Consider the following 23163-nt stretch of genomic DNA (forward strand, 5'->3'; position numbering starts at 1 on the left):
GAGGTCAATAACCAGGGGGCATAGATTTAAACTAATTGGTAGAAGGATTAGAGGGGAGTTGAGGAGAACTTTTTTCAACCAGAGGGTAGTGGGGGTGTGGAACTCATTGCCTGAAAGGGTGGGAGAGACAGAAAACCTCATTGCATTTAAAAAGTACTTGGATATGCACTTGAAGTGCTATAACCTACAAGGCTACAGACCAAGAGCTGGAAAGTGGGATTAGCCTGGATAGCTCTTTTTCAGCCGGCACAGATACGATGGGCCAAATGGCGTCCTTCTGTGCCATAAATTTCTATGATTCTATGAAAATCTTTTCGTTCTGAGAAAGGCAACAAATCATATTTGGAGCTTAAAGGTAAATTAAGTTTTCTATAAAAACTTGGAACTTGTTAGGTTTTCACGAGGTAATTTTTATTTGTCCATGAGTATATATGTTGATTAAAGACTGTAAGTTAGCAAATACACTAAATACTGTAAGGCAAGAACTGGCTAATGAAAGGGACAGATTTGGTGAGGGGGAGGTGCCTTTTATACCCAAAAGGAGCCATGCAGGGAATGCAGTTAGGGGTGGATAGTCTGTAGGAGACCATGATCGGTTTCAATTCTCATTCATCTGGGCTGTCCTTTTCTTAAAGGCTGCAAGACCCTGCCCCCTCTCAATACTCTCAGCCCTCTAAGAATCCAGGACTGTCCTCCCCAGGACGTTCTGTTTACAGATTTTGGGAACCCCATCCCAGAGCTCAGTCTTTGACCACCCGCCAGATCCTAGGGCTACCCCTAATGCTGCCAAACCCCAGGACCTTCCTCCCCGATACTTCTAGACCCCCAGATCCTGCTTCACTGCTCCCCCAAAACTTCTCTCTAGCATGCTCCTAGACCCCAGGGCTCCCTCCCGCCCATACCCGCCACCAGTGCTCCAAGAATTCAGAACAAAGTACAGCAAGACACTAAAATCCCATCCCACTACTGCCAAATCTTGGGCACATTCCTATGCTACCAGATCCCAGAGCCATGTCCAACATCAATAAATCAATGCCCCTGATACTACTACTTGCCATTTTACCCCAGATCTTATAAAACTTCCAACTGAGGCAAACACCACCACAGGACATCCATATACATTTCTATATAGTAGATATCCTGTGACCTCGTCTCACAGCGAGTCAGAGTATACATTAATTTGTAACATCTGAAATGCGACCGAAGTATGATGCTTACAGAAAATGTGCAAAATACTTAATATATAGCTACAATATATTAAAAATCTTAGGTCTGTAAACACTTTGGGGGAAAAATTCAGTTGGTTGCGCCACCCGTTAGCGCCTTAAGAGGGTGCTAAGTGGGGCGCAAACCAACTACAGGAAACTTTGTGATATCCGGCACTGACAGGACCGGTGTGTTGCCGATCTATCAAAACTGCCGGACATACAAAGTTAATGTTGAAGCATACGGAGGTTTTCATCTCCGTATCTGACAACAAACACTGTTGCTTAACAGCTTCTAAAGAGTCGGCTGCAGCTGCAAGCGTCTGTAGCTGAAGCTGTTGCTATAGCTACAGACCTTGCAGTGGCTGACTGGGGAAAAAAAAGAGATCTAAAAAAACTTACAGAAAACGGCTCCTGAGTTTTGCCGTTAGATCGAGTATTCCAGACATACAACCTCCAGATAAACCAAAGTTTCCTGTAGTGCCCGGGCGCGGCACTGCCCACACCTCCTGCCAAATTCAGCGGGAGGTTAGTGGTGGCGCTAACTGTTAGCGCTGTGCCGCTGGCGATGACGTCATCGGTATGCGCAGCACCCCGCTCACGCCCCGGCCGCGATCTTCGGGAGCGTCCCCTGATTTACCGCCGGACGCTATGTCCGACAGGGTCAGGGTGGCGTACCTGCGGCCGGGGAGGCGCAAAAGGCGAGGTGCAAGGCGGCCATTTTTGTTGTTGGCTGCCTGCCAGCACCTGCCTGCGCTCCCGTCCTCGGCCTCCGGAACCACCCCCCCCCCCCCCCCCCACGGAGTGCCAGCTGCGCTCCAAGAGCCCGGCACTTTTCTTGGGTGCCGGGCTATTTTGCCTGCACTCCCGATCCCCGGGGGCCCAGCTGGGCCCCAGATCACGCTGCACAAGGCCCCTCCCCTTTAAGAAGGGGAGGAAGGCCTGCAATACCGCAGCGCAACGTGCCGCAGCGTGTGGCGCTGCGGCACGTAGCGCCACGATATTCACTCGCGGCGCCCCAAGAGGGAGGCGGGACGCCTCCAGTAGCACCTCGCTTCCCTTTGGGGCGCAACCGACCAATTTCCAGTGCGGGAGCGCTAACTTTTCCGGGACGATACTTTTAGCGCCCCGGCGAAGTTAGCGCCCCAAACGCGGCGATACTGAATTTCGCCCCCTTTCTATCTTTACCACTTGATTTCCTGTTGTCACATTTTCTGCATCAACTTTTTCCCATTATGACTTTCTGTGTCATTTATAATAGAAAAACATAGAAAAATAGGAGCAGGAGTAGGCCATTTGGCCCTTCGAGCCTGCTCCGCCATTCAATATGAACATGGCTGATCCTCTATCTCAATACCATATTGTCGCTCTCTCCCCATACCCCTTGATGCCTTTTGTGTCTAGAAATCTATCTATCTCCTTCTTAAATATATTCAGTGACTTGGCCACAACAGCCTTCTGTGGTAGAGAATTCCACAGGTTCACCACCCTCTGAGTGAAGAAATTTCTCCTCATTTCAGTCCTAAATGTCCTACCCCGTATCCGGAGACTGTGACCCCTTGTTCTAGACCCCCCAGCCAGGGGAAACATCCTCCCTGCATCCAGTTTGTCTAGCCCTGTCAGAATTTTATATGTTTCAATGAGGTCGACCCAATCTCTCCTCATACGACAGTCCTGCCATCCCAGGAATCAGTCTGGTGAACCTTTGCTGCACTCCCTCTATTGCAAGTATATCTTTTCTTAGGTAAGGAGACCAAAACTGCACACACAGTACTCCAGGTGTGGTCTCACCAAGGCCCTGTACAACTGTAGTAAGACATCCTTGCTCCTGTACTCAAATCCTCTTGCAATAAAGGCCAACTTTCCATTTGCCTTCCTGAAATAAAGAATAGATTGGCCTTCCAAAGCTAGGCTTTATTAACTTTAAAATCAGCAGCATATCTTTCCATATCCAGTCCCAACTAAAGCTAGAAAAGGACTGAATTTAAGGTAGCCACAACACATCATGTGATCAACTACCAATGAGATTACAACACATATCCCAAGGCAGTTAACAAACAACGAATCACAATACTTTTACTAATCAAGCAATAATCACCACACTTCCTAACTGCTTGCTGCATCTGCATGCTTGCTTTCAGTGACTAGTGTACAAGGACACCCAGGTCCCTTTGTGCATCAGCATTTCCCAATCTATCACCATTTAAGTAGTACTCTACCTTTCTGTTTTTCCTACTGAAGTGGATAACTTCACATTTATCCATGTTACACTGCATCTGCCATGTATTTGCCCACTCACTCAACTTGTCTAAATCGACTTGAAGCCTCTTTGCATCATCCTCACAACCCCAGCTAGTTTTGTGTCATCAGCAAACTTGGAAATATTACATTTGGTTCCCTCATCTAAATCATTGATATATATTGTGAATAGCTGGGGCCCAAGCACTGATCCCTGCGGTACCCCACAAGTCACCGCCTGCCAGCCCGAAAAGGACCCATTTATTCCTACTCATCGTTTCCTGTCTGTTAACCAATTTTCAATCCATGCCAGTATATTACCCCCAATCCCATGTGCTTTAATTCTGCACACTAACCTCTTATGTGGGACTTTATCAAAGGTCTTCTGAAAATCCAAATACACCACATCCACTGGTTCTCCCTTATCTATTCTACCAGTTACATCCTCAAAAAACTCCAGTAGGTTTGTCAAACACGATTTCCCTTTCATAAATCCATGTTGACTTTGTCTAATCCCATTGATATTTTCTAAGTGTCCTGTTATCACATCCTTTATAATAGATTCTAGCATTTTCCCTACTACTGATGTTAGGCTAACCGGAGTATAGTTCCCTGTTTTCTCTCTCCCTCCTTTTTTAAATAGTGGGGTTACATTTGCCACCCTCCAATCTGCAGGAACTGTTCCATAATCTATAGAATTTTGGAAGATGACAACCAATGCATCCACTCTTTCCATGGCTACCTCTTTTAGTACTCTGGGATGCAGATTATCAGGCCCTGGGGATTTATCAGCTTTCAGTCCCATTAATTTCTCCAGCACTATTTTTTTTTACTAATAATAATTTCCTTTAATTCCTTCTTCTCACTAGACCCTTGGTTCCCTAGCACTTCTGGGAAGTTATTTGTGTCCTCTTCCGTGAAGACAGGACCAAAATATTTGTTTAATTGCTCTGCTATTTCCTTGTTCCCCATTATAAATTCTCCTGTTTCTGACTGTAAGGGACCTACATTTGTCTTCACTATTCTTTTTCTTTTTACATACTTGTAGAAGCTTTTACAAACCGCTTTTATGTTCCTTGCAAGTTTACTCTCATACTCTGTGTTCTGCCAACTTGTTACGCTAATTGCACAATTTGGGGTAATTGAAGGGCAATTTTATGCCAGCTTGGCCGCCATCTTTTTTGTTTTTACAAGTGATTTTTGTTAGCAAGTAAGTTGGTTTAAAACTTTATATTTAAATTTGTACAGTTTAGATTTGTGTTTTTGATATTAAATATCAATATTAATTCCCTTTAAGTTTTCTGTCTTTTTACCAAGAACTGTTCCTACCATTTGAACTACTCAGCTTCTCACCTCACCCCTGCTGTTTCACTCGACCAGCAATTGTTTAGACAATTCTCGGAATCCTATTCTCAGGTACTCTGAAGAGAGCTGACTTACATATCTTGCAATTACATAAAGATGATTAAATTAGCCCATATTTCAGTGGCCTACTCACCACTTTATTGGCCTTCTGCCCCAGATCTGTGTATCTGCTCTCAAGCCTTTAGGCACCTGCCCCTGCTCCCACAACTTAGATGGTCAATTAGTTATTTCTTCCTAACCTTTTGGCCGAACTCCACAATTGAAATTGTGCCTCTGCGAACAGAGTCCTTGTTCCACTTTCTGCAACCAGGGTCATGCTCCAAGATCTTCCATTAATTAGTGTCTTATTTCCACTTCGAGCACTGTTCTTCTCCCAACTCAGGACCTGTGTCTTGATCCTGGCCCCGCTCTTGGCCCGCCTGAACTCGCACTCCCCAGTACTTCTCTGAATTAATGGCATGCTTCCAGGAGTCAAGTCCCACTCTCAAAGAGAAATCAGGTAGGCACTGGTAGAGAAAGAGTGGTTTGTCAGAGATGCAGTGGTGACAGCGAGAGAGACAGCAGGAAGAAGGGAGGTAGACCTGGAGAGAGAGAGAGAGAGAGATGTGGGCCAAAATTACTCAAGACAGAGAGAGGCAGATAGGGCCGCAGCAATGTGTGTGTGTGTGTGGGGGGGGGTGCATTGCAAGAGAAATCAGGAGACCAATGAGTGAGAGGGATTACAATATTAATATTTAGTTGCAGTGAGACATGCAGAGATACAATTAATAATATCAACAGGCTGCCACTAAGACCAAGTCCTGCTCCCAGCCCCGTTCTTTGGCCTATTGGACCATTTTCACAATCAGAGTCATTTTAGTCAATACCACCTTCAATTTCGTTCAGGCCACGCGGGATACAAAGAGATGGATGAGGACATTGTTGTAGAGACACAGAGATGGGGGTGGGGGGAAGAGCACAACCTGTGAGAGATAGATGGCAGAGCACATTACTGAAGACAGAGATGAAGGGGGGAGAAGTGAAAGAGAAAAAAAGAGACAAAGAGATGGAGGAACAACTGCAAAAATTAGAAGAAAAACATTTGGGAGAGAAATAGGGCAGTAATTTGCTGTATAGAGAAATGGGGGGGGGGGGGTGGGCACATGTTAGAGATGCACACGTTGGGGGAAAAACACAGGAAGAATACCCAGAAGAAAGCCTAGAACACAAGGATAGGCCAGGGATTTGTTGCAAAAAGAGATAGGAGGAAAGAAACATGTAGAAGGGATGGGGGAACAGAAATATTCTGGGATCCTGGTCAACGATCCCTGTAAGCTGCACGTGTCCTGCGCGGCCTGTTTCTTTTAATGTGTGGTCCCTTTAAATTTCTGCGCATGCACGGTATTTACAATGTAAAAGCCGGTGAGTGGCCTGTGCAGGACCTTTCAGATTACTGCGGGCCGCGCGCGCGTGCACCTTAATGAGATCATTGGTCTTAGTCATTCACCTACATTTGTGGAGACCGAGATGGGTAGATACAGAACCCCACTCTCCAGCCTCCAAAAAAGTTCTCCCAACATCTCAACCTCAGACCCTGTGCCTCCCCATGTCTCAGTTCTCCTCAATTCACCTCCTAACTATTCCTCTAAGCCACAATTACCACAAACCTTCAGGATAACAGGTGGATCTTTAAAAGGCACGTGCTTGCTTCTGTATTAATTTATTGAATCAGTGATGTGTCATGCCATTGCTGTATAAATTTCTGAATTTGCTGTTAAATGCTCTTCTATTAATTAAAAAAAAATCTCTGGTACGTGCTTCTTTATAAACTTATTAATTTCCTGTTGCTTGTTCCTCGATGAATTTATTTATTCAGTGGTGGCCAGTGCTCTATTAATTTATTAAATCACTTGTGCCTACTTACCATTGTGGCAATGTTCACCCGGAACCTTTCATTTTGGTCACGCAATCACATTGGAGGATTCCTCCGGCAGAAGGCCCAGCGCCGCATTAACATGCCGCCATCGAGTTGCATGCAGGCTCTGAGCTGGCGCAATATCGGGTGGTGCAGAGATAGGGTTACCAACGCTGGTTGAACGTATTCCTGGTGGTTTCATCACATGACCATCTGCCTTCAACTGTCTCGCCTAGTAAAACAGCCTTTTCTCCTATCTCCATTATTTTTACAACTAATAAATTAAAGTGTTCAAAGAAATTGAAAAAAGAAATCATGACTTCTTTAATGCCCCTATTATTTATCTCCTGGGTTTCTCACAGCAGTGTCCAGGAGCTTAATCTTCAATTCCTGGAGAGTCCAGAGCTACTCTGGAGGGTTGGCAATGCTACACTGATGCCGAGTCAGCTGGCAGGAAGTTAAGTCCAGGGGTGGGGCCAATATCCGAGGGAGGATCCCGAGTCAGCAGTGGCCCACATTTTTATTGCAGAGCCTGGAGGACCATTCCTGTTGCTCCTGGCTACACAAAAATAATTTTAGACTTACCTTTTTGGAGCCTCTTCCTCTTGATCGCAAAGTTTTACTGAGCAGAGAGTCTGCTCAAAATATACCCTCAAAACTGCATTGGGCTCCTTTGTGCAGTGTATGTACCTTTAAGAGAGAACTACTTTTACAGCTCCTGTATACTGTAGTACCGGCTGTGACCACACCTGTATATAAGCCTTGAGCATGCCTCTGTACTGTTAGTCTTTAGACTACCCTCCTCCAGTAAACACCTGTTGATTGTTAAGTTACAGCATCCGTGTAGTTATTTGAAAACATCATACTCTCAGAATCACAGATCTAACACTTTGTATGTCATAGGATTCCGATTTGCATAAATTAATGAGACCCCTGCCTAACTCAGGCAGGCGCCTGGGCCACCAGGTGGAAGGCCCAAGTTAAAATGGCAGCAGATGGGAATGGGTGGTAAGGTGACTGGTTCGATTTTGTTTACCTATCGCCCCGTTTCCACTGGATGGAGAAACTTAACTGCCCCACCCCCCCCCCCCCCACAGTATCAAACAAAACCAGTAATATATTTTTCTTAGTAATTTGACTCCATTTTATTGCATTTATTTTTAACCTTCATGTTATTCTACTGCCAGCATCATTGAAGAAGAACTTCTTGCATTTATATAGTACTTTTCACGACCTCAGGACGTCCCAAAGAGCTTTGCCGCTAATGAAGTACTTTTGAAGTGTAGTCACTATTGTAATGTTCTCCACTCTTCTGTTTGATGGCATCATATTATTTGGGAACATCGGTATAAAACTTTTTTAGGCTGTCTCGCTGTTGACGGCCCTTGTGCAAGACCACAAGAGATCAACTAGTCATATATTAAAAATCTAACTTCTGTACACACTTCCCATCACCTGTTCCCATTATAAATTTCTATGTTCACATTTAGAGTGGAAGCTGCCTATGTGAACTGGGCAGGCTATAATTATACCCTCCTGCCAATGAAGGCCTTAGAGAGCGTGCAGAAAAGATTTACAAGAATGGTTCCAGGGATGAGAGACTTAAGTTACGTGGATAGATTGGAGAAGCTGAGGTTGTTCTCCTTAGAGCAGAGAAGGTTGAGAAGAGATTTGATGGAGGTATTCAAAATCATGAGGGGTCCAGACAGAGTAGAGAGAGAAACTGTTCCCATTGGCAGAAGGGTCGAGAACCAGAGGACACAGGTTTAAGGTGATTGGCAAAAGGACCAAAGGTGACATGAGGATAAACTTTTTTATGCAGCGAGTGGTTAGCATCTGGAATGCACTGCTGAGAGGGTGGTGGAGGCAGACTCAATCGTGGCTTTCAAAAGGGAATTGGATAAGTACCTGAAGGAAAAGAATTTGCAGGACCACGGGGAAAGGGTGGGGGAGTGGAACTAGCTGAAATGCTCTTGCAGAGAACTGGCACGGGCTCGACGGGCTGAATGGCCTCCTACTGTGCTGTAAGCACATTCTATGATTCTATGCTCCTTAAAACCTACCTCTTTGGCCAAGCTTTTGGTCATCTACTCTAATATCTCATGTAGCTCGGTGTTAAATTTTGTTTGATAACATTCCTGTGAAGCACCTTGGGAAGTTTTACTACGTTAAAGGCGCTACATAAATGCAAGTTGTTGCTGTTGTTGAAAATAGTAACTCTCTTGATTTTTTCTTGTTTCAAATGTGGGGTTTGCAAAAGTCTCTTGAAAAAAATCTTTCTCCTAATGAAGTTTATGCTAAGTTTTTGGAGGTGGTGAAAGTGCACGACGCTTCTGCTTCTCCTGCTCAACTACACCTTGTGCATCAGTGGTCTACCTACACAAGAAAAGAAAAATGTGAATATTGAGGGCCAACTTCTTTGGGGGGCATAATGGAAAGAAATTCTGATTTTACCCTCATTCTCTGCTTGTTATCAGATTCAAAGACAGAAACAAATGCAGTTTATTTCTATTAAAAAAAGTCAGAGCCTTTAAAATAAACATTTTGACCAGAAAAGTGACAGAAATTGAATGGCGCCGAGGTCCTGCACAGACAGACAATCCGAAAGGTGCAAGCCTGGTGAGTCCCTGGTGAGCAATGGAAAAGCTTGCTCAATGGGAACTACTGTGAAGAGCTGTGAGTCTTTGATGGAATTTCACATCACATTTATTGACCATTTTAAAAACAGATCTTACACCATACATGCAATTTTTCATTTGTCAGAAAAACAGACTTCTTTCTGTCACTGTCCTTAATCAAAGTGCACTGAAAGCAATAAAACACTGACACAACTGGTATGCGGCATCTGTCCAAGAAAATCACTTTTCTGTAATGTTTCAGAGTATGAATGGAACAGCTTTCAATTAACAGGATTGGGCTTAAGTTTGCACATAGTGAAAATGTATCAAATGGAAACCTATTTATACTCATACTTACTCAGACACAAAGCAGGAGTCTAATTCACCTCGCAAAAAGCTCTAATCTGGTCCCATTTGTACCAACTCCTTGAAAAGAGGACCTGGAGCTGCATACTTGGGCCCATTCCAGCTCCACCTATGCGGTAATACTGTGCTGCAAACAGCAGCTGTTTATACTTACCTGAGGTACAGCAGGTGCTGTACAAAAGGACTAAGCAATTCCGCACCTGCCGCTCCGACCACTGTTCAGGTAAATCAGTATAACATGACCTTTGTTTGCCTGTCAACGATGGCAGATGTTCAATGGAAGGCCAACAGAGCCACTCCTACTTTTACTGGCTCAACCTCTGCCCTGCTCCGTCAAGCTGATTAGATGACAAACTGATTTGAGTGAACCTAATTGGCAACTGATACGGCTGTATTGTCAGAAAGATCCACTGGCTAGAAGGTTATAAAGGTTTAGGAATACACATCACAATGCTGTTTGATTACGAAATGTATTCCATCCTTTCTTTAGACATCAAGTTTTCCCTCAATATCACCTAGCATTCAAACAGACTTTTCCTTCCCTCTGAGCCAGTCTACAGCCTATGCATGAGATAGCAATAAAAATAAAGGTACTTTCACTTATCCTCTAAACACACCTTCAACTTTGCAGAAGCGGAAACTTCATACTTCAAAGTAGCCTATGTTTAGAGAGATCCCTGGCTGTCTGATTTTGGGCATGTGAAGTTAACAGGTTAGCCTCATTGGAGAGTGCTACTGCTGCATTAATACATTTTCCCAATGTTTCCTTTAGAACCACGTTTCTACTATTTATTGAAGATGACTGTAACCCAGCCAAAGCATTCCACCTTAGTAGAATGCAGGCCCACTCGAAACCATCTTCAACTAAAACGTTAACATACCACGGAGCCAGACTTTTTGAACCCAATGGCCTTTCTTGAGAGCGGAAAAACAAGTTTTAAAAAACAAGATGTTACTGACAAGCCAGTTTGTGGGCAAGCAGCAAAAATAAGTTAGTGCTTAGATTTAATAAACATATTTCTAGACAAGTAGGTTGTCAAAACAGAGCGAATAGCTTTTTAATCAGAGCGAGATGTTCCTGAGAGCTGCCAAGTGTGACTAGGAAATATGTAGTTTCGCGTCCATTTATTTCTCTGCAGTGTCAAGGATCGGTCACAGCAACTTGCACATCACACAAAGCAACAAAGTTATGAGAGACAATTCAAACACTATTATTCTGTCTGGAAGACTCTGGATTTAAATATTTGGCGGGGGCGGGGAGAAATGGGGAAAAGACAATGTTTGAAGAATATTTTCAATTCGCATTTTATGGATCATGTCATGCCGTAGCAGGGATTACAACAACAACAACGTGTTTAAAATACAGCTCTGGACAATAAAGAATGACACAATTAGAATTTTAAATTTCCAATGGTGCCACTGGGGCTTCAGTAAAGTCTTGTCCTTTTTAGCCATGTTGCTGTGACAATACTATGATGGTCCTCTTCAAGACAGTAAACTCTCAGCCAAATGCAGGCCATGAAAAAAAGACACTCAGTGTTTTTACTGAAATACTGTATTCTCTTAAGAGGCTGATGTTACAAAAATACAAGATGGGCAATGTTCCTATTAAACACGAGTACAGAAAGCTTGGCAATTCTATTTTAAAACAAATATTTTGAAAAGATAAATCGATGTGAAATGGGAGTACTGTGAGCTTACTCGGTTAAGCCTTCACATAATAAATTAACATTGTGCTGCATTTTTAGTTATTTATAGCTAAGCTGCTCTGCTTGCTACAACACTCCCCATCACAAATACAATACATGTAATATTAATTAACTGATGTAAAAAAAACTCTTTTCAACAGTTGATTTTGGTTTTCAGGAATGGAAGACAATCAACAATGTTTTTGGGGAGTAATTCACCTGGAGATTGTGGGTGCGGGGAAAGCTGACTAAATAGCTTCCTTTAAGTGCTGGTCATTGATTAAAAACTAGAAAACAAACCATTATGTCTTGCTCTTAACAGAACTTATACCACGTGACTCACTGCCTGAAAGGGTGGTAAACATAGAAACATAGAAGATAGGAGCAGGAGTAGGCCATTCAGCCCCTCGAGCCTGTTCCGCCATTTGATGAGATCATGGCTGATCATCCAAATTCAGTACCCTGTCCCTGCTTTCTCCCCATATCCCTTGATCCCTTTAGCCTTAAGAAATATATCTAACTCCTTCTTGAATATAGAAGCAGGAACCCTCACAACTTTCAAAAAGCATTTAGATGAGCACTTGAAACGCCATAGCATACAAGGCTACGGACGAAGTGTTGGAAAATGGGATTAGAATAGACAGGGCTTGATGGCCGGCGCGGACACGATGGGCCGAAGAGCCTCTTTCTGTGCTGTATAACTCTATGACTCTATGTAATGCCTCTGCATCTGAGGTGTAAGATTATTCTCACCAATTAAATATAATTAAGCATTGCTCCCAAATAACACCTTTAAATTTGTCGAGATTATGCACTTTTAATGTGTTTATCCAGCGTACATAGAGCCATATTCTTGATAGCCAAAAAGTAGAGAAACTGAGCAACAGGGACAGGAGGTAACTGTCCCAATAAATTCAGGGTAATAAAGGGTGAATTGTGCAATTGTGGGTGCCTTTGCTCCTATTCATTATTCTGAACAGGGAGAATTTCATTTTGTAATTTCTGGTGGGGCCACATTTGCTAAGTGCCAATGACATACTTGGTAATCACAATTGCTGAATATATGAAACAAACTTAACAGGTTATACTTTTTCACAAATGTACAAGAGCAGTATATTAGAGTCCTAGTGCATTCATGGGGACTAAATCTGATGACTAGTATGTCTTTGGCACCACCTACTGGCAACAAAAGTATTCCTCACCAAATCTGCGTGCATCACTATTAACCCTTTATATCGTACCAAGTTCATCTCGCCTAGGACTAAATTGCATTTTTGAGTTCAGAAGAACATAAGAATTAGGAGCAGGAGTAGGTACAGCTCTTTGAGCCTGCTCCGCCATTCAATAAGATCATGGTTGATCTTCGACCTCAACTCCACTTTCCTGCCTGATTCCCATATCCCTTGATTCTCCTAGAGTCCAAACATCTATCTATCGCAGCCTGAAATATATTCAATGACTCAGCATCCACAGCCTTTTTGGGTAGAGAATTCCAAAGATTCACAACCCTCTGAGTAAAGAAATTCCTTCTCATCTCAGTCTTAAATGGCCGACCCTTTATCCTGAGACTATGCCCCCCCACCCGCTATGTTAAAAATATATTTTAACAAATTCAACTTGTGTGTTCCCACAATATGTGCTCCAAGCTGACCCCATCCTATCTACAAGTCAACTTCATGCCACCACGGGACCTCTGACTTTAACTTTGGACTCTCTCTTATTGTATCCGCCCTAGTCTCCATTTACAATCAGTATATTTCTATCCTAATCTTTGCCATCATATGTAAATAGAACTTGATCTGTGCCTATTCGTGTGCGCATTTTGGCTGCCGCTCAGGACCCAATTCCATTACTTCTTTGCCCTTTTTCTTTCGCTTCTCGTTACCCTTCTGGGGCTCTTCTCTCCTGTCTTCTCCCTTCCTGTTACCCAGTCATGCCTCCTTTCATTTCTCCGTTTTCAGGTACTTTGCCCCTTTGCTACGCCCGGACCTTCCTACTCTCCTGTCACCGTCCCAGCCTTGACTCCCTCTTGGGATAACCCCATAGCTTCCCTCTGTGCCACTCTCGGCATTCTCTGTAGGGCCCATCGAGGTACTTTTCACTGCCTCCTTACAAGCAGCAACCCCAACTGTCCCATCCTGCTCTCTCGTCGACCTTCTCGCCCAGCACGCCCACTGGGGGCCAATCTTGTCAATCTCTTTTCCGTCCTGCTCACCCATCCAACCGCTGACGCCGTTGACTCTGCCAGCGGATCAACAATCCCCACCCCTTTCCGCATGTTCCTCCAGAATGTTAGGTTCCTCATGTATGCTGACAACACCCAGTTCTACCACATCACCACCTTTCTCCACTGCCTGTGTTGTCAGCCTGGTTGTCCGACATCCAGTTGTATGCTGCAATTTCCTCCAATTAATCATTGGGAAGCCACCATCTTCGGCCCCCACTACAAACTCTGTTCCTTCGCCACCAATTCTATCCCTCACCCTGGCCACTGTCTCAGGCCGAAGTAGACTGTTGGCAACTTCGGTGTCCTATTTGACCTGAGCTGAGCTTCCAACCCCATATCTTCTCTATCACAAAGACCACCTACTCCCACCTCCATAATATTGCCCATCTCCACCCCTGCCTCAGCCTATCTGCTGCCGAAAATCTCATCCATGCCTTTGTTAGCTCCAGATTTGACGATTCCACTGCTCTCCAGGCTGGCCTCCAATCTTCCACCCTCCAGAAACCTGAGCTCATCCAAAATTCGGCTGCCCATCTCCTAATCCACACCAAGGCCCGCTCACCCATCACCCCAATGCTCGCTGACCAACACTGGCTCCCAGTGTAGCAACGCTGTGAGTTTAAAATTCTCATCCTGCTCTCTATAATCGCCTTCAGCCCTACAACCCTCCAAGAACCCTGTATTCCTCCAACTTTGGCCTCATGTATCCCCCACTCCTTTGCCCATCATTGGTGTCCATTCTCAGAGTTGTCTAGGCCTTAAGTTGTGAAATTCCATCCGTAAACTTCTCAGTCTCTCCACCTCTGTTTCCTCCTTCAAGACCCTCGTTAAAAGCTACCTCTTTTACTCACCCATCTTTGTATCTCCTCCTTTGGCTCGGTGTCAATGTTTTTCTGATTATGTTTCTGTGAAGGTTTCCTACTAAAGGTGCTATATAAATGTAAGTTGTTGTTATTGTTGTTGCTGGAATCGGTACTTCTCATTAGTATAACCAGCTTATGACAATCATCTATTTCAATAATTTTGAAATATTAAACTGGAAAGTTTGCTGAGCTGAACTAAAGCAATTTTTTTTTATTGTTGTGGTACTTACATTCTAGACAGTCAATCATACAAATCACAAAGTCACAACCAACATCTGTTAAATTGATATATGAGTGCACTATTTGTAATATCTTTTGCAATCTCTGCGAAGACAAATTGGCTATGGGGAGAGGGGAAAAACATTAGAATTGAAAAGATAGCAGTTTTAAAAACTGTTTTCAACTGCCCATCTAAAACAATATTGAAGAATTCATTTCCATTTGCATTTTTGGAACATGTTTAATAGTTGTTGGGTCATGCAGCTTTCAATGCTCTGGGTGGAACATGTCCATTGAAATCATTGCACTATTCCCGCCTATGAATTTGGCACTAGCTCTCCCTCCCATTTTCCCATTTTAAGGCCAGACGTGAGTTTAGATGGATATTCAAATTTAAACATCAATGAAAGATCAAGACCAAGGAAAACACTCAGTAAGACCAGACATTAGTATGGCTACTAGTTATTTTTAGTGAATACATTGGTAGCATAGAGAAAATGTTTCCACTCATGGGGGAGACTAAAACTAGAGGCCATAAATATAAGATAGTCACTAATAAATCCAATAGGGAATTCAGGAGAAACTTCTTTACCCAGAAAGTGGTTAGAAGGCTGGTTAACAAAATTGAGGCTCATGGAATAGGTGCGTCAGTGGCAGCTTGGATAAGGAATTGGCTTAAGGATAGAAAACAGCGAGTTGTGGTAAATAGCTGTTTTTCAGACTGGAGGGTGGTAGACAGTAGTGTTCTCCAAGGGTCAGTGCTGGGGCCACTGCTTTTTTGATATATATATATATATGATCTGGATATTGGAATGCAGAGTAGAATTTCTAAATTTGCCGATGATACCAAACTTGGGGGTGTGGCAAACACTGATGATGATATCAATCGACTGCAACAGGACATAGAAAGGCTAGCAGAATGGGCAGACAAGTGGCAGATGGAATTTAATACAGAGAAGTGAGAGGTGATGCATTTTGGCAGAAGGAACAGGGAGAGGCAATATACACTTATTGGCACAGTTTTAAAGAGTGTGCAGGGACAGAGGGACCTGGGAGTTAATGTGCATAGGTCCCTGAAGGTGGCAGGACATATTGAGAGAGTGGTTAACAAAGCATATAGGATCTTGGGCTTCATAAATAGAGGTATTGAGTACAAAAGTAGAGAAGTTATGCTGAACCTTTATAAAGCGCTGGTTAGGCCACAACTGGAGTATTGCGTCCAGTTCTGGTCACCACACTGTAGGAAGGATGTGCAGGTCCTTAAGAGGGTGCAGAGGAGATTTACCAGAATGGTTCCAGGGATGGGGGATCTTAGCTACAAGGACAGGTTGGAGAAGCTGGATTTGTTTTCATTAGAGCAAAGGAGGTTGAGGGGTGATTTGATAGAGGTGTACAAGATTATGATGGGTTTGGATAGGCTAGACAGGGAAAGGCTGTTCCCACTAGTTGATGGTACAATGACTAGGGGACACAGATTTAAGGTTCTGGGCAAGAGATACAGGGGGGACGTGAGGAAAAACTTTTTTACACAGCGAGTGGTGATGACCTGGAATTCGCTGCCGACGGAAGTGGTGGAGGCGGAGATACTCAATGTTTTCAAGGGGAGACTGGATAGGCACTTGAGGGAAATAAACTTGCAGGGCTACAGGGATAGAGCATGGGAATGGGACTGACTGGATTGCTCTACAGAGAGCTGGCACGGACTCGATGGGCCGAATGGCCTCCTTCTGTGCTGTTATGACTCTAATGTGGAACTTGCCACCACAGGAGTAGTTGAGGCGAATAGCATAGGTGCTTTGAGGGGAAGCTAGATAAACACATGACGGAGAAAGGAATAGAAGGGTGTGCTGATAGTGTTAGATGAAGAGGGGTGGGAGGAGACCCATGTGGAGCATAAACACTGACATGGACCAGTTGGTTCGAATGGCCTGTTTCAGTGCTGTACATTCTATGTATTCTGAAAAAGATTGCCCATCACTCCCTTAAAGTGCAGAATATATACATTTAGCAATTAAATACCACTTAGGCACATATATTACTACAATATGCATAGCTAATGTAGCCCCACACCCCTCTTCTCCACAGCAAAACCAGGTATAAATTTGAAGATACCTCTGTATCATACACCTCATTTGAACTTGCTTTTTAAATGAATCTGTATGAAATGGCAGCCATAAACTTTTTCTGTTGGTTCTTTAGGCTTATGAGTTTTTAAACTAACTCCTCAATCATATAAACAAAAGGCAACTTTATAGTTAAAGTTAATTATTTTGTGACAAGTACCAAAGTAATTAGAGGTTGCAATGAGTTTTAAATGAGTGCAAACTTCATTAGGTTCTGTTTATTGATATATATGTCTAACATGTTGCTCTGTTGTGAAATTTCAAACAATTTGCTTCCATCGAGTCACAAATTAAACCTTCCACTAAACATCAAAGTCGTTCAAAGAACTTTACTTAAGAAGAAAAAAACTATTTCTACATTTCTGCATGGGAGTGGTGATATTCAGAGAGCCACTGCAGTATTCACATCTTGCTGTTCAACAAGCAGGTTCACTTTTCAGAAGGCCATAGAAACAGTGCTATTTTGCTCTAAAAATATATCTGCCCCCTCCTCCATCAGACGCTGTAAGTCACAGTGAGCCCATGCCAAAACAAAAACATGTTTACATGGTTCATGTATCTTAAGTACAATGTGTAGCTTTTCCTGATATTTTCACACAGCATAGGCTCCACCCATGTTTGACAAGACATGTCTGCTTTGTACTGACAGGAAGAGTCTGACTCTGACCTTTCCCCTACTCTCAATCAGCCCCAGGACGACAAGTTGAAACATTATTCTTATTCAAGAGCTGGTTACTGATACTCGATGACTAAGTTAAACTTTTCATTTTTAAGATTTAAATAGCAGGACTCGCATCACAATGATCAGGTGGTTCTTGCGTATTTCTCTGTGCATGTAAAGAGCAAATATACCACAAAAAATTAGGGAAGCAAAACTGATATCATACTTTTCACCACATGTGTTTACAGGAGAAAAACATAACTTACTCTTTGTTTTCTTCTTTGCTGCTCTGTGTTTGTTCTAATTGCTAAGGCAGTATCTGGAGAGCAGGGAGTTCTCCCAGTGCCCTGGTCAACATTCCTCCCTCAACACAAAAACAGATTAATTAACCATTCACGTCATTGCTGCTTGTGGGATCTAGCTGTATAGAATATGGCTCCAACATTTACCAAAACAACAGTCACTACACCACAGTGTAATTTATTATTCATGAAGAGTTTAAAAGTGCTCGAGACATGTGTTATGTAAATTCTTTTATTTTCAAAGCATTTCTTTGTATCTTCCCTTGCTCTCTTTTTCTATCATTTTGTAATTTTCTCTCTAATGTCTGTATTCATAGTTTGTTTATTAATTTAGCTTCCCATAAGCCAACTGAAAATTGCTAAATAATTGTGCTTCACTCAGTGAGGTCAAGTGCACCACTACACAGATCAGGAAGCCATGGCTCCTATCTCATATGCTAAGTTAGCCAATATTTGCCAAGTGGTAGAATTGGTGATGCCTTTCCAGGCATCGAGCAGGAAAGTCAGCTTGGGATCAAATGGGAACCCAAAGTTGCAAACCTCCTGGGTTAGCCTGAGACAGTAGCTACGGAGGGGAATGAAGTCAGTAGCAAGGGTACAAAACCAGCAGCAGGATCTTCCCAGTATTTAGATGGAGGAAATTATGGATTCCTCCAAAACTGGATGTCGGAGAGCACAGAGGCAGTTAAGGAGTTGAAAGAGATTGTGGAGCGATATAGCTGGGTGTCATCAGCGTACATGTGGAAGTTGACGCCATGTCTGCAGATAATAATGTTGCCAAGGGATAACGTATAGCTGAAGAAAAGGGGGCCATGGCTGGGTCCTTGGGGCACTTTCAATGTGACGGTGCAAGGATAGGAACAGAAGCTATTGGAAGAAAAGCCACTGATAAAGATTGGATAAATGTGGAACCAAGCAAAGGCAGACCCAGAAAGCTGGATAATGAAGGAGAGGTATTGGGTGGAGGATGGTGTGGCTGATTCTGTCAAAGGCTACAGAGAAGGGCAGAGGGGACAATGCACCATGGTCATGGTCACAGTCACAGAGAATGTTGTTTGTTACTTTGGGTAGGGCTGTTTCAGTGCTGGGGGAGGGACGGAGACCTAATTAGAGAGATTCAAACAGCAAGTTGTGGAAGAGATGAGCATTTATCCAGGAGGTGACAACACATTCAAGCACTTGGCAGAGACATGGGAGGTTGGGCTGCAGTTTGTCAGAACAGAGGGACTGAGGCAGAGTTTTTGAAAGAGTGGTTTTAAAAGGGAAGGGGACCATTTGCAATGTCAGACAGGAAGGGAAGTTGGGTGGTGAGCAGTTTGAATACAACTATAACACATTAGTGCTAACTTGGGATGATTATTTTACAGTCTAAAACATAAAAGTGACAAATCATGAAAATGAGGCAAATATGTAATTACAAAAATACACACACACCCAAGTACAAGTGTAGTTGTTAATGCCCAGTAAACAGAGAATAAAGCATGTGTGAGCATCAACAGTCTGGCCACGGTGAAAACATGACACTTTGGATATTTCAGCCCTCCACGAACATGTGGCCCCCTATTGCTTGATCTTGAGTAGCACTAGCATTCAAAGTGAATGTGGAGACTATATGCTTTTAGCCCACACTTCTGACTGAACATAGGATGCATAGTGAATGTGTCTCTGTATATTTATAGAAATGACTGACTGAGCGAATGTGAGACAGATCATACATGTACGACAACACAAAACATGTTATTTCAGGGTGTCCACACAAAATTGTGTGCGGTGTAATTGGCATAATTGCAGGCAGACTGCCTGAAAAGGCGTTTTCAAAATATATGGCATAATGCATTTTCATGGCAGGATGAACCCATAACAAATTGTGACTCTGGGGCAAAAAAAAAAATCACATTGTCTAACTATTTAAATCACAGTTTAAAGCACTGTAAACATCCAATACCCATAAGACAGATTTTCCTAACACTGAATTATAAGGGGTGTTTGTGCACTAACAGACAAACTGTTCAAAGTCAATCCAACCCAAGCTAAAGGGGACAGAGGAATTAATGACTGAATATGAAGTAGCAGATGGTGCTGCTATGGTCTGCTCTGCACAGCCACCACCTCGAGCAATTTCTACATAAGCTAAGCCCCAGGGCACCACCTGGTAGAGGTATAATTACCTAATTGTGCATTCTGTTCCATTACACTTAAAAAAAATTCTACTCCTTCTGACTAAAGTATCCACAGCTTTTTATCTATCTGTGTGCATGTGCAGACCTCTTTCGTTCAGAAGAATCAAACCAGTGGAATCTCAGCAGCCTCTCCCTTTCTTTAACACTGTTCCCACTGAGAGCACAGCAGCAAGCAAATCATTTGAGAGTTCACAAGGTGCCAATTGGGCCTGATAGAGATGGCGTCATCTTTACTGCACCAATAACAATGGCCCATAATGAGACTGTACGATCACAACAAATTGTGACAGACACAACATTGGCTGTGGCAGCTGCATCTCTGTTTCTGTGATCCTGTTTCTTTTGGATAGAGGAGATACAAAATTTACAAGCTTTACTTCTTTGTCACCATCATTTTAATGTCAGTATGCATGAGGTGGATTGAGTAAGGGACTGCTGCTTCACCAGCTGCCTTCCTCTATTTTATTTTTCAAGGGCAGATCAGAATAAGTGCCAGTTCGCACAATAGCCTCTCCACAACTTGACAGGAAAAGCATCTGGAGACATATAAATCTAACTACAGTACTTTCAATGGAAACTCCAAACCTTACTCAAGCTGCAATTATTAGTTATTTCAATGCCTGTTGTTGAACCACAGAATAAAAATACTGAAGAACTAATTAACTGTATTCACTCTATAAAGCAACCAAGAATGCAAGATCACTAGCTATGTTAACCTCCTTTTCAAACAACAGTACACAATGCCTGTAATTGGTCCTTTTATCTGGAATCTGAACGAAGAAAGCCAAGCATTCCAAATAGGGTCTTGTATTTGTAAACCGTCAAGCTTTGAGATATAAGGGGTCAGTTTTCGACTTCTCTCTCCAAGGGGGAAGTTTCACCTGCCGAGAGCATAAATTTGTAAGGCCATGGGGAAAGCACAGGGGAGCGAGATTAAATGGATTGCTCTTTCAATCAATCAGGCACGATGGGCCAAATGGCCTCCTTCTGTGTTGTAAGATTCTATGTTCCTACGAACAGAAATTCTGTGCACGATTTTCTGACCAGTTAAGATAAAGATTGGAAAATTGCGCAAAGCTCACGCCAGCAATTCCATTATATGTTCTCGGTGGACAACACTACCCGCTTGGAGTGTGAAGTCTGAAAATTCTCCCTATATACTACACAGATCATGGAAGTGTTTTAGAAAACTCATTCCTTTAGTCTAATTATCACTGATATCACCCAACACATTTTATTCAGATTTATCACATTTCCCTGATTTCAGGGAACCAGGTTCCATGGGGGTGCATTGAGATCAAGGGCAAAGACAAGAGAAATGCAGGTATGGAGTAGAGCACTCACCAAAACTGTCAAATCAGGGTTCAAATATTCTTTCATTTTGAAAATCCACATAAGAAGATTGAAAATAAATCCCAAGGTGCAATTTTAAATCCCCTTGTTGCAGACATGTTTCTCCGTTTTGTAATTGACTGTAGATAGCTCCACTGAAGAGAATGGAACCAGAAAGTAGAAACCGAACTGTTTTCTGCTATGTGTTACGTCTAAACTTTTGTCAAGTTACAACTTAACATGATATTTTAACAGTGATACACGTCTTTTTTTTATAAAAGCATCCCTCCCTCCTTCCAACTTGCCCTTGTAGTTTCTTTCTTGAAGTTGGCTCTTTATGCCTCATTGATCTATGGATGCCAATAGCCGCATGCTGCCTCACTCCAGAGACCAAATTGCATGTGAAAGCTTGTATAATAGGCACTGGCAAGTTATTCAACCATGGAGGGCATCACAGCAGAGCCTGATCCTGTCCTCACTTGATGCCCCACAATGCACATTTTCAATAGGGGATGGGGGGCATGGGGGTTGGGTGACATAGGGTGAAGATCAGGAATAGACACCCCGTTGATTTTTCCTTTTCCTAACCTGGGGCATAGAAGCCAATAGTAGCATCTCATGGCAACCGTACATGCTTTTGTAACTAGTGCCCTATATACGAGGACATCACATCCCTCTGTGTTCTGAATTAAACCAGATCCAACTCAGCGACAGATCTCATTCTGATGTCAATCCAGACACATGTAGACATATTGCTGGTACAGCCTGGAAGTGGACTCAGCACTGATGAGTTCCTTCTTCTCACATTATGTGCTCCCTCACTGACCCTCTCCATTTCCACTGCTGACTCCAATTGCTGCCAAATATTCTTTTCATCTACTCTCCACTTACGATGCTCGACACCATCCAGGACAAAGCAGTTCGCTTGATTGGCACCCCATCCACCACCTTAAACAATCACTCCCTCCACCACCGGTGCCCCGTGGCTGCAGTGTGTACCATCTTCAAGATGCACTGCAGCAACTCACCAGGGCTTCTTTGACAGCACATTGCAAACCCGCAACCTCTACCACCTCAAAGGACAAGGGCAGCAGGTGCATGGGAACACCAACACCTCCAAGGTCAGCTCCAAGTCACACAACATCCTGACTTGGAAATATATTGCCGTTCCTTCATCGTCGCTGGGTCAAAATCCTGGAACTCCCTACCTAACAGCACTGTGGGAGTACCTTTACCACAGGCACAGCAGCAGTTCAAGAAGGCAGCTCGCCACCACCTTCTCGAGGGCAAGTAGGGATGGGCAATAAATGCTGGCCTTGCCAGCGATGCCCACATTCCAGGAACGAATAAAAAAAATCTGAATATCTCTGCGTACGTGCACACGCACACCATCTATATTGTATTACAAAGTATTTACAGCACAGAAATAGGCCATTCAGCCCGACAGGTCCATGCTGATGTTTATGCTGCACACAAGCCTCCTTCCATTTCATTTCATCTAAGCCCATCAACATATCCTTCTAGTCCTTCCTCCATCATGTGCTTATCTATCTTCCCCTTGAATGCTATTCGCCTCAACTACTCCCTGTGGTAGCGAGTTACACAATCTAACCACTCTCTGGGTAAGGACGTTTCTTCTGAATGCCCTACTGGATTTATTAGTGACTACTTATAGCCCTAGTTCTGGTCTCGCCCGCAAGTGGAACCATCTTCTCTACGTCTACCTTATCAAAAACTTTCAGAATCTTGACGAATTCTATCAGATCACCCCTCAGTCTTCTCTTTTCCATAGAAGTTCTGTTCAATCTTTCCTGATAGGTAAAACCACTCAGTTATGGTATCATTCTAGTAAATCTTTTTTGCACCTTCTCCAGTGTCTCTA

The sequence above is a fragment of the Somniosus microcephalus genome, chromosome 5, assembly GCF_052327205.1.
Source record: "Somniosus microcephalus isolate GS21.2 chromosome 5, FLI_Smic_1.0, whole genome shotgun sequence".
In the NCBI taxonomy this organism is placed as follows: Eukaryota; Metazoa; Chordata; class Chondrichthyes; order Squaliformes; family Somniosidae; genus Somniosus; species Somniosus microcephalus.